At 39.6% G+C, this 21,018-nt stretch overlaps 1 protein-coding gene across 1 annotated transcript in view; it reads left to right on the top strand.

Moving 5' to 3' along the window:
* TPO (thyroid peroxidase) overlaps positions 1–21,018 on the top strand; it is a 216,482-nt gene that overhangs the window by 194,824 nt on the left and 640 nt on the right. The gene's annotated exons all lie outside the window — the stretch shown is intronic.

The following is a 21,018-nucleotide window of genomic DNA, read 5'->3' on the forward strand; positions in this document are numbered from 1 at the left end:
AAATAAGTTACTATGGACAATATCAAGCAGATCCCTTTAACTTGGTTAGAAAGTTGTTTGTTTGTTTGTTTGTTTGTTTTTCCTTTATATTAATGGCAGTAAAACTCCATTGAAAGGTTTAAGATTGGATATGGAGTGTGGAGGAGCAACAAAATCACATTTACTTTTCAGACAGATGACTGTGACTGCAGTGTGGAAAAGAGACCACATAGGGAAGTGGGGAGGCTCTTGCATTAAGCCAGACAAATGATTATGAAATCAGAGTCTAGGTAGTGGTACAAAGTATGAGAAAAAAAATGGACACTTTAATAAACTACTTACAAATACATAGGATTTGGTGATGAATTGGATGAAGCATAAGGGACAGGACAATATCAAGGAAATCTTGAGTAATTGAATCAATGGTGCAGCTGTTCATTGAAACAGCCAATGAGTAGACCTGACTGGGTTTGGTATGAAGACCATCATTTTGGTGTGTATGAGTTAAGTGAGAGAGACAGGTGGGTGTAAAATTAAAAACAATCCAAATGGATCCAATTGATTAGTGGGGATTGAATATATACAAGAGAGAAGGATTAAAGAATGATGAATATCCTTAACAGCATAATCATAGCAGAAGGAATTCAGTTGGGGCAGAAAGACCAGGTCACCACTGTACCAGCAGCATGGGTAGACATGTTAGATGGTTTTGTATGATCACTATTGAAAAGATGAGGTAGTTTCCTTCTGGTAATTTCAACACTTTCAGGAAAGTATCAGTCAGGTTTATCTGCGACAAGTGAGGGGAAGGAGAGAGGTTAGCAGAGTGGAGGATTCTGAAAAAAAAAAATTTAATCACTTTCTCTTTTATATCTAATCTAATTTTGTGTTCCACCAAGCCATCTTGCATTAATTCTACTTCTCAAGTAGTTAGCTACCAAGAAAAGGAATACCCTGCTTAAAAGGTGTGAATCTTCCACTCATTTTGAAAAGGACGGCATTGACTTCAATTTAAAAAAAATTACATGCCGAAAAAGTCTCCAGTCATCACATCTAAATTCACCCTGGACTAGAGCAACTGGAGATGCTCTGCTGTCATTTCACAAGTGTCTCATTGGCTTGCCCACTGGTACACGCCACACTGCCGTCTCCCTCCACTATGCCCTCTGGGACACTGGTGATTATTGAGGGTTGAAAAGAAGTCTGGTCTTTTTTTTTTTTTTTTTTTTCCTCCCTTTCTGTTCAGGGTCTCCTATTGTGATCCTGGTCAGAACAGTCACAGTAGTGACAGCCATTTACTTTTTCTGGTTTAGGGGTAGTAGAAGCTGTGGTTCCTGTGGCCCATTAGCCCTTTGGACTAATTGCTTCCTTGATCTTTGATTTTCTTACTTTTCCTTTGAGCCCATTATTGAGGTTATTGTGTCAACCCCTCTCATTTAGGTTTTTCCTAATTTTTGTTGACCTTCTGCTTTACCAAATATGGGAAGGAGATTATTAATCTATTTCCTTATATATAAGTCTGTGTGGGTTTCTTCTGTGGCCCTTCAGATTTTGGAATGTCCTTTTCTAATTTTCTCATAACAATTCCTCTATTTTAATGGTCTTCTTGACTGTGTTACTCCTCGCCCTAGATTGCTCAGATTTCCTTTATCATGCATTTTTCCCTGTCCTCTCTCCCAAGTCCATTGTTTTATCAGCATCCAATTTTATTTACATTTTTTTTCTATATTTGAATATTTATCCTGTCTTAATTTTAAACTGGGTGCTCTGGTAGCATAGTGCCAAAGACACTTGATTGCTAACCAGAAGGCTGGTGGTTCAAACCCACCAGCCACTCCTCGGAAGGAAGGTTGGGCAATCTACTTCCGTAGTGATACTGTCTTGGAAACCCAAGGAGGAGTCGCTATTAGTTGGGTCCAACTCGACGGCACATAACAACAATAACAACAACAATTTTAAACAGCACAGTGTTGGTTATAGAAAACTATAGACAACTGCAGCTCTTACATTCAGGTTTTTTTTTTTTTTTTTAATGTCTGAAATACACATTCAAATGAAAATTGGCAAAGTAGCCAGGTGACAATACTATAAACATTTACAGAATGAAATTCACTGGTGTTTTCTGCATTTATTGTTATAAACCAACAAAGCTAATTCCCAAACCTACCAGGTGAACTAAGAAGGACATTTAAGTCAACATTCTAACTTTGCTGTTACCATAACTCCAGAAATGTGTTTTGTATTGTTACAACCTCTTGCACCCCATATATAGTTCTAAGGAGCCTTGGTGGGGGGTACTATTTTCATTATCAAAATATAAACATTACCTTTCTGCCTTTCCCTCCAAAATTTTGTTCAGGACTCATCCATAGAAGCTCTCTCTGAATGTGAAACACTCAGCCCAGAAAAATCTGTATCGTACAAAATGTACTCCAAAAAAAAAAAAAAAAAAATGATCTCTGTGTTTTCAGCAGAGGTTGACAAATTGTTTTATGAAATGAAACAACTCTTATTTAGGTTATTTTCTAATCCCAACTCATCATTTGTTACCTGTAGCCTGGGTGAATCAGTGAGAGGAAATCATATGGAACAGTTCCAAGGGAGATAAATGCTGAACTTTCCATAACGAGTTATTTTGCCCCATTTTCAGTTCTATTCTACTGCCATGACAAGCTATTTGTGCCTGATTTAAACTATGGGGTTTAATTTTATGAGATGTAAGGTAATAATTGGGAGCTCTGGTAGCGTAGTGCCTAAGGCACTTGACTGCTTATCAGAAGGCTAGCAGTTCAAACCCACAGCCACTCCTCAGAAGGAAGGTTGGGCAATCTACTTCCGTAGTGATACTGATACTGCCTCGGAAACCCAAGGAGGGGTCACTATGAATCAGATCCGACTCAATGGCACATAACAACAACAAGAAGGTAATAATTGGAGAGTTAGACTGCCTTGTAATCAGAGTAATAATTATGCTCCCTTTGTTGGCATATTTATCTTGTTGTGAAAGGACAGTTGTATAGTATGCATTTTTCTGTGAAATAATTTATTTAACTACATCCATACCAAAGGGAGTTTTGACTTTGATCATTCTCAAGGTAAGGAAAAAGGAGACAAGTGTGACATCCAGGAAATATTCCTAGGGATAAAAGCCAAAAATGAATCAGTGTTTAGTAAGATAGTTCTGAGGATTGTTTGGTTTTAATATTATAGTAAAAGGAATTATGGTTCATAATATATCAATCTGATAAACACAACTACTTTAAAATACCATCTATAAGAGCAAAAATTTTGTACATTAATCTCAGATGTCTTGTTTCAATTTTTTTCCCAAAAAATAATTATTTACATAAATTTCTCCAATTTCACATCTCAAGGATTCCTTCCACAAACCCTAGAGCCAAACTTGTTTTTGGATTGAAACATATGCTTCCACTGCTACAACTTTGCTTATTTAATGTTCTCCTTGCTTGGAATGCCCTCTCTTCTATGTTTCTAATGCCTACCCTTCCTTCAAAAGTAGGTATTAAGCATTTACTCTGTACATGTTTTTTTTCTTCCTGGGACATCATCAGTATCAGTGTGCTGGTGTATATGGGGGAACTATAATAAGAGAAGTAACCTGGCTGGTAATCACATGGCTAGTAATTGATAGAATCAGACTTGGCCTATGGCTAAAATGTTCTGGAGAAACTTTTCTTCCCACTGAGTCCTCTGCCTCCCTCAAGACAATTAAAGTCTGTCTTCCATGAAAACTTTCCTCTTCAACTTACCCCAGGACCCCTCCATTCTCTAGACACTTTCTAGCCATACTTTCAGGTCTAGTGTTGTCCTTAGCCTAGTCGACTTGATATTGATCATGATGTATTCTAGTTTGAACTGACGTTCTCTTCTTAAAGAGCATCTAAAAACACAGCCAGCAGTAAACTTGCAGGAAAGAAGGGTGTCCAACTTGGTAGTAATTCTCATTAGTTAAGAGTTAAGCCATGTTGTGGAAGATGGTTTCTTTTGTTTTTGTTTTTGTTCTCTTCTGTCTCTCATCATGTTTTGTGAAAAGATTGTGAGACCAAGAACTAACAAGATTTCTCTCTACCAATTCCCAGCAGACACAATAAACAGAAAATATACAGTGATATTACCTAGTCTCATTCCAGTTTACTTCAAATGTAGTTTAACTCTTAAGTTATGAGATGGGAAAAGAACTAGCTTCTGGTTTGGAAATTGTTGAAAATTTTAGCTTTACTTTTAATTTTACATTTCATTTTTGAAATTTTTACTTTAGCATGTAATAAACTACTTGCTTAGAGAAGTAAGTAGTCTAAGTATAGAAACAGGCTTGTATCATTTGTTTGGCTGCTTTTATAAAATTCCTTAAGGAAAAATAACCTGACTAAAAACAAACAGGCTTACTGTGTATTACTTTTATTAGCTAAAATTTAAAAAAAAAAAAAAAAAAAAGTAAGAATATGTATCTTAGAGATTCAACATTCTCCTGATAACCATGATTGAGCAGTGGATCTGGCTGACTAGACAGTGATTTCTCCTCCCTTCTTCTTTCCCTTGAATATGTTGCCTTCCTATCAAGCTTAGCTGAAAATAATAGCAATTCTAGAAAATCATCTCCTAGTCAAGGATATGACTACAGGAATGATCATACTGACACCTATTGATCATGATAGTGTTCCAGGCACCTACAAACATTATTTCTCATCCACACTCTAGGCCTTTATTAGGTTATTTTGCTATCATTTTTCATATGAGGAATGTGAGAGTCTAAAAGATTAAATAATTTCTCGAATGCCACTTTACTAATTAAGTGGCAAAGTTGGGACTTAGACTCCAATCTGTCCACTTCCAGAACCTATAGTCTTATAAATGAACCACTTCACCTATATAAGTTCATATATACTTAAGATCTTGAAACATATTTTTACATTTCTGTTCCTCTTTTACATAAGGCTAATTGTTGTGTTTCATTTAGGCCATACACATTCCTGGTGCTAGATCATACATCTCCCAGATAGCAGCAACCAATACATTCTTGGTACTCTAAATTTAGTAAATGATAACCTTGTGCAAAATCTAATAGGGAAGCAAACAGGCAGGAGTGAGCATTGTCTCTTGGATGAACCAGTTCTGTCATTGCTCATGTTGTTGTTGTTGTTGTGTGCCGTCGAGTCGGCCCCGACTCATAGCGACCCCATAGCACACCCTAATTTGTTGATAAAAAATTGCTGTCCTCAGTCAGCTTTCAGAATGACAAAATGAAATTCAAAGCCTGTCTCCACAGTGAATAGAAAAAGGAGACTGGTTGAAAGCAGAGGTCAAGGCTAGCCCTTGACAAAGTGTGGAGAACGCAAAGTTTTTGCTTGGTGCCCTTATATTTTCATATCAGAATCCTTCCCTGTTGCCACCCCTCAGTCAGTCTCTCATTTCTGATAATTCTTGCTAACTTAGAAACTGCTAAAAAAAAAAAAACTTTGTTGCTATTGTCAGAAAATGTGAACTCTTCTAAGTAACAACTGAACCAATATTTACTGACTTTCTAAGATGTAACAAGCCCTGTGCTACACACTAAGGATTCAGAAGGATGACATGACCAGCCTTAAGTTTCTTAGTGGTTGGTATGCAAGGTACATGATTCCTACCTACTTTGGCTTTACCTACCTTGTCTCATTCAATCTTGACTATAACGTATGAGATAAATATTATATTTTGGTCCTCGAGTGATACTCTAACAGAAAATGCCACAGATGGGTGGCTTTAACAAACAGGGATTTATTGTCTTACAGTTTAAGAGACTAGAAGTCCAAATTCAGAGTGCCTGTTCTAGGGGCTGGGTGAAGGCCCCTTGACCTTGGGCTTCAGGTCTGCCTCTGGCTCTCAGCCCGTTGAAGCTGAGGCTTCTCTTAGACATTGGCAGGCTGTGAGGCTGAAAAACCCAAGGTTGACAAGTAAAATGGCACAGTCCCAAGATTATTAAGCAACTCAGCAGGCCACTAGTTCAAGTCTAAAAACAGTCTCAAGATTGGCAAGCAATCATGGGAGGCTGCTGAATGAAGACTCACCTACATGTAGGGTCCGAGCATGCCAAAAAGCTCAAAGACCTTTCTCAAAGCTGTCTTCTTATATACTGAAAGCATACCACATCCCCAAGGCAACTACTCAGCTGTTCCAGTAGATCCCACCATGGAGTTGATTACCGGTCTCATCGTGGGGAATACTACATCCAGCTGCCCAGCCACCTAAAACCAGACCCAGAGAAGCTGACAAACAACCTAACTGCCATATATTTTTATATACATTTTACAGATGAGGAAATTGAAGCTCAGAGATGATAATTCATTTGCCCTCAGAATGAAGCTGAATCTCTTTCTATCATAGACAAGGCTCTACATGATCACCCTTAAAGTTGGGTGTGAGATTTAGCCATATTATTTTTAGCCATATTATTCTTGTATTAATTTGCTTTTTGTTGTTGTTGTTATATATCGTCGAGTCAGACCTGACTCATAGTGACCCCTCCTTGGGTTTCCGAGGCAGTATCACTACAGAAGTAGATTGCCCAACCTTCCTTCCAAGGAGTGGCTGGTGGATTTGAACTGCCAGCCTTCTGGTTAGCAGTCAAGTGCCTTAGGCGCTACGATACCAGAGCTCCTTGATAGCGTTTCTATAACAGAAATAACACAAGTAGGTGGCTTTGAAAAACAGACTTATTTCCTCACAATTCAGGAGGTCAGAAGTCTGAATTCAGGGTACAGGCTTTACAAAGTTCTCTATCAGCTTTGAGGCATGATCTTTGCTACTTTCAGTTTCTGTAGCCTCAGTGTTCCTTGTTTTTAAATTCAGAGGTTTGAATCCATCCTCTGCAGATAACTACACTTCTTTTGAGAAACAGCTTTTGGCTTGTTACTGGGCTTTGGTAGAGACTGAGCACCTAACCATGGGCCACCAAGTCACCATGAGGCCTGAGCTGCCCATCATGAACTGAGTGTTGTCTGACCCACAGAGTCATAAAGTTGGATGTGCACAGCAGCACTCCATCACTAAATGGAAGTGGTATATCAGAGATCAGGCTCGAGCAGGACCTGAAGGCACAAGCAAGTTGCATGAGGAAGTGACCCAAATCCTTATGGTCTCCACTCCAGTCACATTACCTTCCCTGTTCCACTCTGCACCTATGGCTTCATGGGGAGTTCCTTATGATCAGTTGACTGAGGAAGAGAAAACTCATGCCTGGTTTACAGATGGTTCTGTGCAATATGCAGGCACCACTCAAAAGTGGACAGCAGCAGCACTGCACCCCATTTCTGGGACTTCCTTAAAGGAGAGTGGTGAAGGGAAATCCTTCCAATGAGCAGAACTTCGATCTGTGCATATGGCTGTTCACTTTGCATGGAACAAGAAATGGCCAGATATGCAATTATATACGAATTCATGGGCTGTGGCTAATGGCTTAACTGGATGGTCTGGGACATGGAAGGAACATGATTGGAAGATTGGTGATAAGGATGTATGGGGAAGAGGTATGTGGATAGATCTCTCTGAATGGGCCAAAGGAGTAAAGATATTTGTGTCTCATGTGAATACCCACCAAAAAGTGACCTCGGCAGAGGAGGACTTTAACAATCAGGTGGATAGGATGACATGTTCAGGGGAAACCAGCCTTTCTTTTTCCCCAGCTACTCCTGTCATTGCTCAATGAGCTCACGAACAAAGTGGCATGGTGGCAGGGATGGAGGTTATGCATGGGCTCAGCAACATGGACTCCCACTTACCAAGGCTGATTTGGCTACTTCCACTGCTGAGTGCTCAATCTGCCAACAGCAGAGACCAACCCTGAGTCTGCGATATGGAACCATTCCTCGGGGTGAATAGCCAGCAACGTGGTGGCAGGTTGATTACATTGGACCACTTCCATCATGGAAAGGACAGAGTTTTGTTTTTACTGGAATAGATACTTATTCTGGATATGGATTCGCCTTCCCTGCACGCAATGCTTCTGCTAAAACTACCATCCATGGACTTACAGAATGCCTTATCCACCGTCATGGCATCCCACACAGCATTGCTTCAAATCAAGGGACTCATTTCACAGCACATGAAGTGTGGCAGTAGGCTTATGCTCATGGAATTCACTGGTTTTACCACGTTCCCCATCATCCTGAAGCAGCTGGTTTGATAGAACGATGTAATGGCTTCTTAAAAACATAAATATGGCACCAGCTAGGTGGCTGGCTATACCTTGAAGAGTTGGGGCAATGTTCTCCAGGAGGCTGTATATGCTCTAAACCAGTGTCCAATATATGGTTCTGTTTCTCCAATAGCCAGGATTCACAGGTCCAAGAACCAAGGGGTGGAAACAGGAGTGGTATCACTATTACCCCTAGTGACCCACTCAAAAAATTTTTGCTTCCTGTCCCTGCTACCCTATGCTCTGTGGGTCTGGAGACTAAGTTTGGACTAAGAGTCCCAAAGGGAGGAACACTCCCACCTGGAGACACAATACTGATTGCATTGAACTGGAAATTAAGAATGCCACCCGGCCGTTTTGGCTTCCTCATGCCTCTGGATCAATAGACAAAGAAGGGCACTACTGTACTATCTAGTGTGATAGATTCTGATTACCAAGGGGAAATTGGGTTGGCTTTACATAATGGAGGTAAAGACGAATATGTCTGAAATACAGGAGTTTCTTTAGGACGTCTTCTACTACTACCATGCCCTGTGATTAAAGTCAATGGAAAATTACAGCAACCCAATTCTGATATGACTGCTAACGGCCCAGACCCTTCAGGAATGGTTTGGGTCACCCCACCAGGCAAAGAACCATGACCAGCTGAGGTGCTTGCTGAGAGCAAGGGAAATACAGAATGGGTGGTGGAAGAAGGTAGTTCTGAATATCAGCTATGACCACGTGACCAGCTGCAGAAACAAGGACTGTGATTGTTATATTTCTTCATTGTATATGCGCATCAAATATTTTTGTTTCCTTCTGTTATGAGCTGTGAAATGTAAATAAGGTTAATGCACTTTGGTTGTATGTGTGTTAATGTATCATGTTAGGCACAAATATGACTCTGTAACTGTCCTTATTTAGAGATTATATATGGTTAAGAAGATGTGTACAACTGCCAAGTTGAAAAGGCGTGGACTATGATAGTTGGAGTTGTCTGTCAACTTGGCTGGACCCCAGTTCTGTGTGGTTGTTCCCATGATGGGATCGGATGACTGTGTTCTGAGTGGCCAATCTACCAAGGGGAGTTTCCCTAGGGGTGTGGCCTGCTTCCAGTATATCCAGGGACATCCTGGGAAGAGAGACATTCTTCTGTGGATCGGGACTCTGGTGTGCTGCCTACAACCTTCCGTGAGTGAACAGCCCACCGTTTGGCCTGGAGATCTTGGATTCATCTTTCATTGGAGTCAACAGCCAGAGTGTACTGCCTGCCAGCCTTGAACTTCTCAGCCCCCTGCAGTTGCGAAAGCTGTCTGCCTCCAACCCGACGTTTCCTCCAGGGTCTCTGGACTTGCCGGCTTCTATACGTTTGTGAGCCATTTTCCTAAGATAAATTTCTCTCTCTTTTTATATATATATAAGCTTTGCTGGTTTTTGTTTCTCTAGAGAACCCAGTCTAACACAACCTCCTTCTCCATTCTCTTTTTATACCTCAGAAGTTATTAGGCTTGGGGCACACCCACACCCTAAACTGTTATGACCTCAGCAACATAACAAAGGAAACTCTGTTCCCACATAGAATTACAGCCACAAGTATAGAGGTTAGGATTCCAATTCTTATTTCAGGAGGATACAATTTAATCCATAACAAGTCTTATTCTTCAAAATTCCCATACCCTCCCTATCCTGATCCTGTCTGTATCTGGCTTCCTTCCTTTCAAAAATTCTTTCCATAATGATTCAGTTCAGCCAACTTTTCTTCAGGCCTCAGATAAAATCACTCTGAGTGTTCTGCCCAATCTACCCTCAGACCTAGTTAGTATCCTCTGATGTACACTCACCAAGCTCTCTGTATTTTCTACTTCATAATTTGCTTTGCATCTGAAATTATGCATTTACTGTCTGCTTTTCCCGTGAGAAAGTAAGCTGTCTGAGGGTAGGGAAAGTAAGCTGTCTGAGGGTAGGGACGATGTCTCTCTTCTACATCTTTGACCCCCCCTTAGCATGGGGCCTATCCCCTAAAAGGCATTCACTAGATATTGACAGAATGAATTGTTTAATGAAGCTGCTTCCCAGTTAGAAAAATCAAATAAAACAAGGGTTTTAATTTATGCCAAGGCATGATTGCTACTTGGTATTCTTCACTTCAGTTGCTGCTCTGGGTTTGATGTGGTGCTTCTAACTGTTGTTGTTATAACTTTTTATTAAGTTCCGCAGGGGTTCTAATCATTAGAAGTTCTAATGAATTTGAAAAACACAGTGAGAGTACAGCTTGACTTAGTCCTGAAATAACATGTTTATCATTCCTTTAAAAATGAGCAGCTGGAATTGAGAAGGGATTGGAACGTGGAACTGATATGACTGATACATAATTATAAGAATGTGTCAGCTCTTCACAGGAATTTCAATCAGAGAAACAAAAGTGCTGATGAAATTTCTACAAACTCCATTAATGTTAACTATCCTCTAATGTGTGTTTATTAAACCTGTGTTCCCTTTCCTCACCAGGCCAGAGGTGGTGTGTCATGAAGGTAGAGGTTGGAAGCCAAATCTACTGGCTTGAGCCTCAGCATTGCTATTTACTAGCTCTGTGGCACTAAGCTATTTATTTAACCTCTCATCTCCTCATTTCTAGACCAAACCAAAACAAAATCTGTTGCTTTCAGGTCGATTCAAACTCATAGCAACCCTGTAGGATAGAGTAGTACCCCATAGGCTTTCCAGGGGTATAATCTTTATGGAAGAAAATTGCCACATCTTTCTCCCACGGAGTGGCTAGTACATTCAAACTTCAGGCATTATGGTTATCTGTCGAGTGCTTTAAGCACTGTGCCACAATGTATCCTTCTCCTCTCTAGGCAGGGACATACCACCTGCCACAAAGAGCTCATGGCGGGATAAAATAAGTTAATTTTTATTGGATTTACATGTGCCCTTGAACTGTAGCTGCTAATATCTGTCGTTATTGTAAATATTTCTGTTGCTAGCAAACAAATATCCCCAAGTAAGCTTAAAGCAAAGTGAACGTTGAAACTATATACCCACTAAGGAATTCTTTCTTTTATCTGTCTGCCCTATACCCTTTAAAATTCTTGTTATATTCTACTGGTATGTTGTATCAGGCTGTCTTTTGCTCCTGTTAAAGAGAAGAATAATGGGAAGGAAGGTTTATAAAGAGACCTCATATTTATGAAACATTAGTGATGAATCAAGTGTTGACCATTGAAGAAAATAAGACTCATGGTAGTTCAAATGTGGGATAGGGGATCAAACCAGAAATGTAAACAACATAACAAAAATAGGACAACAACAAAGTATATAGGCTGTCAAAAGGCGTTCATTCTTTCACTTAGTATCCACTACCACACACCTGAGTCTTTAGGTGATACAAAAGGTTAAGCCTAACTAATTAAAGATTGGTGGATGTGGCAGTTAAGTTTCTGTGTCCACTTTGCTGGGCCTGGTTGAGTGGCTGGGAAGCTGGATGTAGTATTCCCCATGATGAGACTGGTAATCAACTCCAAGGTGGAATCTACTGTGAGCAGATGAGTAGCTGCCTTAGGGATGCAGTCTGCTTCCAGTATATGAAGAGAAACCTTGGAGAACGGTCTCTAGCTTATGGCATGCTTGAACCCTGCATGTAGCCATGTCATTGTTCAGCAGCCTGTCATGCTCTGCCGACCTAAAGACTTTCAATGGACTTGAATTAATGGCCTGCCATATGGTTTGGTAACTTCAGGACTGTGCCTTTACACTTGTCAACCTTAGGCTTATCAGCCTCAGCAGCCAGCAACTGAGTGAAGAAAAACCTCCAGCTTCAGTGGGCTGGGAGCGGAAGGCAGAGCTGAAGCCCAAGGTCAAGGGGCTTTCAACCAGCCCCTAGAGCCTGGCACTTTGAACTTGGACTTAAAGCCTCCAAATTGAATTTTTCAAATTCATTAGAACCTCTAATGATTAGAACCCCTGTGGGGCTTAATAAAAAGTTATAAATAAAGAGAACAAACTCCTGTTTGTTGAGGCCATCCCATTTGTGGTGTATTCATGTCAGAGTGGCACTAGGTAATCAAAACAGTTGTTGTTGTTGTTGTTGTTTGCCGTCGAGTCGGCCAAAACAGTAGTTCAACCTAAATGCCCATCAACAATGAATGGATAATCAAACTATGGTACATTCACACAATGGAATACTATGCAACATTAAAGAATAGTAAAGAATATGTGAATCATCTCACAACGTGGATGAATTTGGAAGACATGATGCTGAGTAAAATAAGTCAATCACAGAAGGACAAATATTGTATAAGTCCATTATTATAAAAAGTCAAGGAAAGGTTTACTCAGGGAAGAAAATTCACTTTATTGGTTACCGAGAATGGGGAGAAAGAGGAGGGCAAATTTCAGACTAGGTGGGGGTCACATGTTGATTTGGATGAGGGGAGGGGTGGTATAGAGTCTTTGTCCAGCATGGTGAAAATGGGGAATAGGAGGACATAGAAATATGCAAAAAGTTATAGACAACAGAGGCAAATACTATTATATGCACAGTACTGCATTGCCACTGACACCAAACACTGGTTGTTGTTGTTAGATGCCATCGAGTCGGCCCTGATTCATAGTGACCCTAAGAACAAAATACTGCCCAGTCCTGTGCCAGTCTCACAATCCTTGCTATACTTGACCCATCATTGCAGCCACTGTGTCAATCCATCATGTTGAGGGCCTTACCCTTTTTTGTTGACCCTCCACTTTACTGACCATAATATTCTTTTCCCAAGAGTGGTCCCTTTTGACAACATGACCAAAGTAGGTGAGACGAAGTCTGGCCATTCTTGCTTCCAAGGAGCATTCCGATTGTACTTCATTCAGGACAGATTTGTTCATTTTTCTGGCAGTCCATGGTACTTTTGGTATTCTTTGCCAACAGCACAACTCAAAAGCATCAACTCTCCTTTGGTCTTCTTTGTTCATTGTGCAACTTTCACATGCATATGAGGCAACTGAAAATACCTTGGCTTGGATTAAGTGTACCTTAGTCTTCAAAGAGACATCTTTCCTTTTCAGCACTTTAAAGAGTTCTTTTCAAGCAGATTTGCCCAGTGTAATATGTTTTCTGATGTCTTGACTGCTGTTTCCATTGGTGTTGACTGTGAACCCAAGTAATATCAAATCTTTAACTATTTCAATCTTTTCCCCATTAATTATGATGTTTCTTATTGGTACAGTTATGAGGATTTTCATTTTCTCAGTATTGAGATGTAATCATACAGCAGACTGAAATCTTTAATCTTCATCAGGAAGTGCTTCAAGTCATCTTCACTTTCAGTAGGCAAAGTTGTGTCATCTGTGTATCACAGGTTGTTAATGAGTCTTCCTCCAATCCTGATGCCACATTCTTCTTCATATAGTCCAGCTTCTCAAATTATTTGTTCAACATAAACATGGAGTAAGTATGGTGAAAGGATATAGTTCTGACACACTCCATTCCTGAAATTAAACCATGCAGTATCCCCTTGTTCTGTTCAAACAGTCTTCTGGTCTATGTACATGTTCCTGATTAGCACAATCAAGTATTCTGGAATTGCCATTCTTCTCACTGTTATCCATAATTTGTTTTGATGTACAGAATCAAATAATTTTGCATAGTCAATAAAACACAAGTAAACATCTTTCTGATATTCTTGCTTTCAGCCAAGGTCCACCTGACATCAGCAATGATATTCCTCATTCTATGTCCTCTTCTGAATCTAGCTTGCATTTCTGAAGCTCTCTGTCAATATACTGCTACTACTGTTTTTGAATTATCTTCAGTAAGATTTTACTTGCATGTGATATTAATGATATTGTTCGATGATTTCCACAATCTGTGGGATAATATTTCTTTGGAAAGGGTATCAACATGGATCTTTCCAGTCAATTGGTAGGTAGCTTTCTTCCAAATTTCTTGGAATAGACAAGTGAATGCCTACAGGGTGGCATTAATATTTTGAAACATCTCAATGGGTATTCCATCAGTTCCTGGAGTCTTGTTCTTCGCCAATTCCTTCAGTGCAGCTTTGACTTCTTCCTTCAGTACCATTGGCTCTGGATCATATGCCACCTCCTGAAATGGACGAACATCGACCAATTATTTTTGGTGCTGTGACTCTATGTATTCCTTCCATTTTCTTTTGATATTTCCTGCATCATTCAGTATTTGCCCATAGAATCTATCAATATTGCAACTCAAGCCTTCAGTGTTTTCTTCAGTTCTTTCAGCTTGAGAAGTACCAAATATGGTCTTCCCTTTTGGTTTTCTAACTCCAGATCTTTGCACATTTCCTTATAATAATTGGCTTTGTCTTCTTGAGCTACTCTTTGTAATCTTCTGTTCAGCTCTTTTATATTGTCATTTCTTCCATTTTCTTTAGCTACTCTGTCCAATGGCAAGTTTCAGAATCTCTTCTGACATCCACTTTGGTCTTTTCTTCCTTTCCTGCCTTTTTAATGATCTTTTGCTTTCTTCATGGATGATGTTCTTGATGTCATCTCACAATTCTTCTGTTTTTCAATCATTGGTGTTTAATGAATCAAATCTATTCTTTAGATGGTCTCTAAATTCAGGAGGGATACAATCAAGGTCATTTTTTGCTCTTGTGGACTTGTTTTAATTGTCTTCAGCTTCAACTTGAACTTGCATATGACCAATTGATTGTTCCACAGTGAACTCCTGGCCTTGTTTTGGCTGAAGATATTGAACTTTTCCATTCCTTCTTTCCACAGTAGTTGATCTGATTCCTGTGTACTCCATCTAGTGAAGTCCACATGTATAGCTGTCATTGTGTTGTTGAAAAAAGATATTTGCAATGAATAAGTGGTCAGTCTTGTAAAATTCTATCATGCAATCTCCAGCATTATTTCTATCACCAAAACCATATTTTCCAACTGCCGGTGATTCATCTTTGTTTCCAACTTTTGTATTCCAATCACTAATGACAGTAAACACATCTTGAATGTATGTTTGGTCCATTTCAGACTGCAGAAGTTGGTAAAAATCTTCAATTCCCTTGTCTTTGGCTTTAGTGGTTGGTGTGTAAATTTGAATAATAGTAGTATTAACTGGTCTTCCTTGTTGGCATATGGATATTATCCTATCATTGACAGCACCGTACTTCAGGATAGATCTTGAAACATTCTTTGTGACAATGAATGACACGCCATTCCTCTTTAATTTGTCATTCCTGGCAAAGTCAATCATATGGTTTTCTGGTTCAAAATGGCCAAAACCAGTCTATTTCAGCTCATTAATGCCTAGCAGATCAATCTTTATGTGCTCCATTTCATTTTTGACAACTTACAAATTTCCTGGATTCATGCTTCGTACATTCCATGTTCCAATTATTAATGGATGCTTGCACCTGTTTCTTCCCCTTCTTAAGTCATGCCACATCAGCAAATGGAGGTCCTGAAAGCTTTATTTCTTCCACACCATTAAGGTCAGCTTTACTGAGACAGCTCTTCCCCAGTCATATTTTGACTGCCTTCTGACCTGAAGGGCTCATCTTCCGGTACTATATAGGACAATGCTTCAGGGCTATTCATAAAGTTTTCCAGCAATATATCAGATAGTGTTTCACTGATATTCATAAGGTTTTCACTGCTGAATTCTTTGAGAAGTGGATGGCCCCTTCCTTCTTCTGAGTCTGCCTTAGTCTGGAAGCTCTGCTTAAACTTGTCCACCATGGGTGACCTTGCTGGTATTTGAAATACTGACAGCACAGACTCCAGCCTCACAGCCACACGCAATGCACTATAGTATGACAAACTGACAGACAAGTGGTGGCCAAACAGTAGGGTATGGGTGAATGCATGGACTGGTGGGGAGAGCAGATGCAGATAGATGAAATGTAATATACCCAAGACCAGGCATAGATTTGCCGGAAGATAGTCTTACATATATACTTGTGCTACAAAACAATCCACATACATTACAGAAGTAACAGAGGACAGGGTTGGAGTAGCTTCTCAGAAACAACTGAACACCTTGAGAAAGAAAATCACTGGGTCTACAGGCTCAGGACCACAGTCTCAGGGGAAGTCATGCTCAATTTGCACAACATAGTTCATAAAAATCTTGTTCTACATCCTACTTTGGTAAGTAGTGACTGTGGTCTTAAAAATTTTCAAGCAGCCATCTAAGATGCAACTATTGTTCTCCTCTCATCTGGAGCAAAGAAAAGTTAAGAAAATCAAATTCATCTGGAAATAATTAGTCCAAAGATATGATGGACATGAGGACCTCAGCCTTAATGATCCAGAGACCAGAAGAACTAGATGGTGCCCAGCTACCAATGCTAACCACTTGGAAAGGGATAAAAATTGGAGATTCTGGTTAGAATGGGAAGAAAAATGTGGAAAAAGATTCTAAAATACAAAAATGACCAGAATTACTTGTCAGATAGAGATTGGTGGAACCCCTGAGACTATGGCCCCAGGTTATCCTTCAGACCTAGAAATGGACTCACTGCCACGAATTGGCTCTCAGCTCAAAAGTAGAAAGACCTCCATGCAGTACACTTGCCCCAGGGAGATGCAGCCACCTACCCTAGGGAGACTCACCCCTTAGATCAATCAGCCATGAGACATCAAAAGGGCAGCAGTCACATAAAGGGAAAGCTGGACAGACAGGAATGCATAGATAAGAATGGCACAGAGAATGGGTAATTTCAGGGAGGCGAGAGGAAGAGAGTTTTTTTTTTTTTTTTTTTTTTTAATGGTTGGGGATTTTAATTGGGGCCATGAAATCAAATGTGCATGAAGTGTTGAATATAAAACAAATCTGCTTTGTAAATTTGCACACAAGGCACAATAAATAATAATAATAAAAGATTGGTGGTTCTAATTCATTCAGAGCTGCCTCTCAATATATTTCTGAAAGATCACAGCCATTGAAAAACCTATGGAGTATAGTTCTACTCTGTTACACGTGGAGTCACCAAGAGTCAAAATCAACTCAAATGCAATAGGTTTTTGTATATTTATGTAAGAATTAAACCTCAGTATTTAAGGCCATCTTAGAAGAAAGGAACAGAATGGATTCAATTGCCACTGGTTTTTACTTGTGTTTGTTTTTGTCTTGTATCACCTACCTACTGTACACTTGTCCTGTGCTGGGCTTTAGGGAAAGACAGATGAATCAGCCAAGGACTCTTTTCTCCAAGGAACACATTGTCTAGTGTAGATAAACAGATACAATTTAATGAGTGCTCACAAAATACTCTTTAAGCACAGAGGAGAGCAACATGTCCAGCCAGATGATAAATGGGTGGTCAGACATTTTCTGTGAGATGATATACCAGCTAAAATAAAAGATTACATAGGAATTAAGTTGGTGACAAAGAAACAAATGGTATTGCTGGCACTGGCGAAAATGTGAAAAAGGCATTGAAGTGAGAATTGCTGATGAATAGAGAACTGTAGGAGGCTTCATAGTGTTAAGGAGTGAAGTGTAAGGCAAAGATATGTGACAGAAGAGGTAGGACAAGTCAGATTCGGGAGAGCTGGGCTGATAAGCTTTGGAGTTGTCCTATAGAAACTGGAGAGATTTAGATTGTGTCTCTCAGTCAGGAATTTTATAACAAGTCACATTAAACTTAGCCCCAGATGAATGCATTGGATCATGTAACTCATAATGTCAAGAAAGGTAAAATTGAAGCAAACAATAAATTAAAAGTTTATGCTCACTAAATATTTCCTCTCTTTTCTCTACCCCAACCCTTTTTACATATTTAGTTAAATGTGGAGTTCATTGTTACCCTGTTATGTAGTTTTGTCTTTTGTAAATTTCAGGTTGGCTTAATCCAGAGGCTCAATTTTGCCCACAGGACTTGGGTTCCCTCTTTATCTCAAAGATTAGGCTATTGACTATTTTGCTTTACTAATTTTTCAGGCTCTACATGTGGACCTAAAAAACCTCAAGCTCATGTTCTCTCAGAATAAATCTGGTAGATCCACCTCCTTGAGAGATAAAATACAAATTCTAGAATTCAGTTTTATGGGTTGTGCTGCTCTGACTGGCCTGATTTGGGTCATGTCTCCACCCTGAGCCAGTCACTATTACCAACAGAGTATAGTGTTCTGATAAGCTCACATGCCACCCATAAATACATGAATGGAGTCAACTCCTCCATAACCATTAAAACTGAGAATGGGGAATAGTGTGATCCTAACCTCTTTCTAGAGACAGGATGAGTGAATGATGGATGTTAACAGATAGATATTTTTCTCGAAGGTTTTTAAGTAAGAGGATGATATGTTTGCATTTGTGTTTATAGATTATCCAATGGCTGTGAGGAAGTTGGATGAAGGAAAACTCTAGAGGTTGGAGAAGCAGTCAGATAACTGTTAGAGCAGCCCGTGAAGAAAAATTATGAGGGTATAAATAGTGAAAAGACTATAATGGATTTAGAGGAATATTTAGGATATAAAATTAAGTTTATATCTGTTTATTCAAAAAAGTTTCTAGTTTCAAATAAGTTTATCTTCTGTTCATTCAAAAAATATTTACTGCATGTCTAAGAACTGTAGTAGGCCCTGGAATGCAATAGCAAGCAATGCAGACATGATCTTTACCATTACAGGGTAGACAGTCTAGTTAGATAATAAGACAACTTGCAAATAAAACCTGGTATATAGATAGTATGGGGGGGGTGCTATGGTGGTTTGTTAATTGCTGTTGAGTTGACCCCAACTTATGGCAACCACATGTGCAACAGAAGGAAGTATTACCTGATCCTGCACCATCTTCACAATCATTGTTTTTGTTGTTGTTGTATGCCGTCAAGTTGGACCTGACTCATAGCGACCCCTCCTTGGGTTTCCGAAGCAATATCACTACGGAAGTAGATTGCCCAACCTTCCTTCCAGTGAGTGCTTGGTGGATTTGAACCACCAGCCTTCTGGTTAGCAGTCAAGTGCCTTAGGCACTACGCTACCAGAGCTCCTTCATAATCATTGGCACACCCAATTCCAGTGTTGTGGTCATTGTGTATTCTGAGTGCCTTCCAACCTAGGGGGCTCAACTTCCATCACTATGTTGGACAATGCAATGGTTCCATAAATACCTACAAATGACACATAACCCAGTCTCAGACATTACAGAAATCTTCCATGGCAGATAGCTTGCCAGATGAGTCTAGAAGGATGAATATGAGTTATCTAGGCAGAGGAAGAGCAGAGGTAGTGGTGGAGAGTCCTTGGAAAGATGAGAATTTGACATGTTATAGAGTAGAAATGGAAGTTCAGTTTGACTAGTGTGTGAAAGTGAAGCAATGAGTGCTGAATCTGGACATAAGTGGTTGAAACAGAGTGAATCTGAATTTTCTAGATTTATTCTGAATGCAATGTGGTGGCTCAAATGTGAAAGCATATAATAAGCCAGGTTGAGGTCAGGGCTGATGAGTTCCATTTGAATATTTTAAGTTTGAGGTGCTACAAAATCAAGGTGGTGTCAGCCAGCAGACAGCTGGGCATGGGAATCTGAAGCTTTGGTGAGGAATTTGGGAAGATACAGATATTTGAATGTCACCAAAACATAGGTAGTAGTTAAAGTTCTAAGAGTTGATTAGATCATGCACAGAGAGTATGTTGTGAAGCAAAGAATGGGCTGAGAATGGAAGTATCAAGAGAACTAAATTTCAAAGGAAAGATAGAAAAATTATAGCGTCATAAAGAGTAATAGAAGGAATGACCAAAGTTCAAAGATAACCAGAAGAATCTTGTGTACTGAGTGTGAACTTAACAACAGTTGTTAAGTTCAGAGTAAGGAGTAATCACTCATGTTTGGAGTAGACCTCAGGAACATGAGAAGAGGTAGATCGGAAAGAGTTGGTCCTTCTAGGCAAGGGGTGAATTGCTAAGTAAGATCAGAGGCGCAGTTAGCTAAATGGCAGATGTCAGTCCCCTTGTGTGTGCCATCAATGTCTGCTCTTGACTTCTCCTCTGTGTCTCCGCCTACCTAGACTAAGGGACAGCTATGTCCCTGCACATAGTAGGAGCTAGCTCAATGAATGATGACAGATTGGTTTAGGCATATTTGTAGAAGTGTATTAAATATATTTATTATTATTATTTCATTATGAGAAAAAGAGAGCCAAAATAATCTCAGAGGTCAGACCACACACATCCTATTTTCATCTCAATTACTATTTCCACATGTTTAGCTTAAGATTCTCCCTCCACCACCACAACATTTTATTCAGACTATGTGTGATGATTCTAATGCTGAGTATCCTCAACGTTTTGGCTCTTTTATAATGGTTTATAGTATTAAAATTTCTTTTTGAAAATGGCTTTTTTATTATATCCTGTATGTCCATTTGACCTTTAATGATTACAATGAGCACTTTTTTTTTCTCTCTCTCTCTCTTTCTTTTTCTTTAAGTGCACAGGTATTTGGCATCTAAATAGAAAAGTCCATTATAACACTGGTATCAGAGAGGCTTTGAATTCCAAGCCACATTAGCCCCAGATTGCCATGTATTCAAGTGAATCAGAAATTTAGAGCTTCAAGAGAAGAGTAGAAATGATCTCTTCAAACTCTATCTTTTTGTGATGGCACAAGGCCTTTCTTTCCAAGATCACTGAGAAAGTACAAATCCCAGCCTCCAAATTCCTGGACCAGCCTCTTTCCTCTGCCTCACAACGGTCCAAACACTTAGCCCTCTTCAGTCTGATTTTTTCATCAACACCACTTAATTTCTATTTCAAATGAGCCAATAAATTTAGCCTGTACCCAGAAGGCTGTCCTGTTTGTTATCTCTTTGCGTTCCCCCATGGGGCTTTCCAATGACTACAAGGATTCTGATTATGCCTTTTCCTGGTTAATGTTTAAC

The sequence above is a fragment of the Orycteropus afer genome, unplaced genomic scaffold (genome assembly GCF_000298275.1).
Source record: "Orycteropus afer afer isolate SDZICR_OR568_19922 unplaced genomic scaffold, OryAfe1.0 scaffold00204, whole genome shotgun sequence".
NCBI lineage: Eukaryota > Metazoa > Chordata > Mammalia > Tubulidentata > Orycteropodidae > Orycteropus > Orycteropus afer.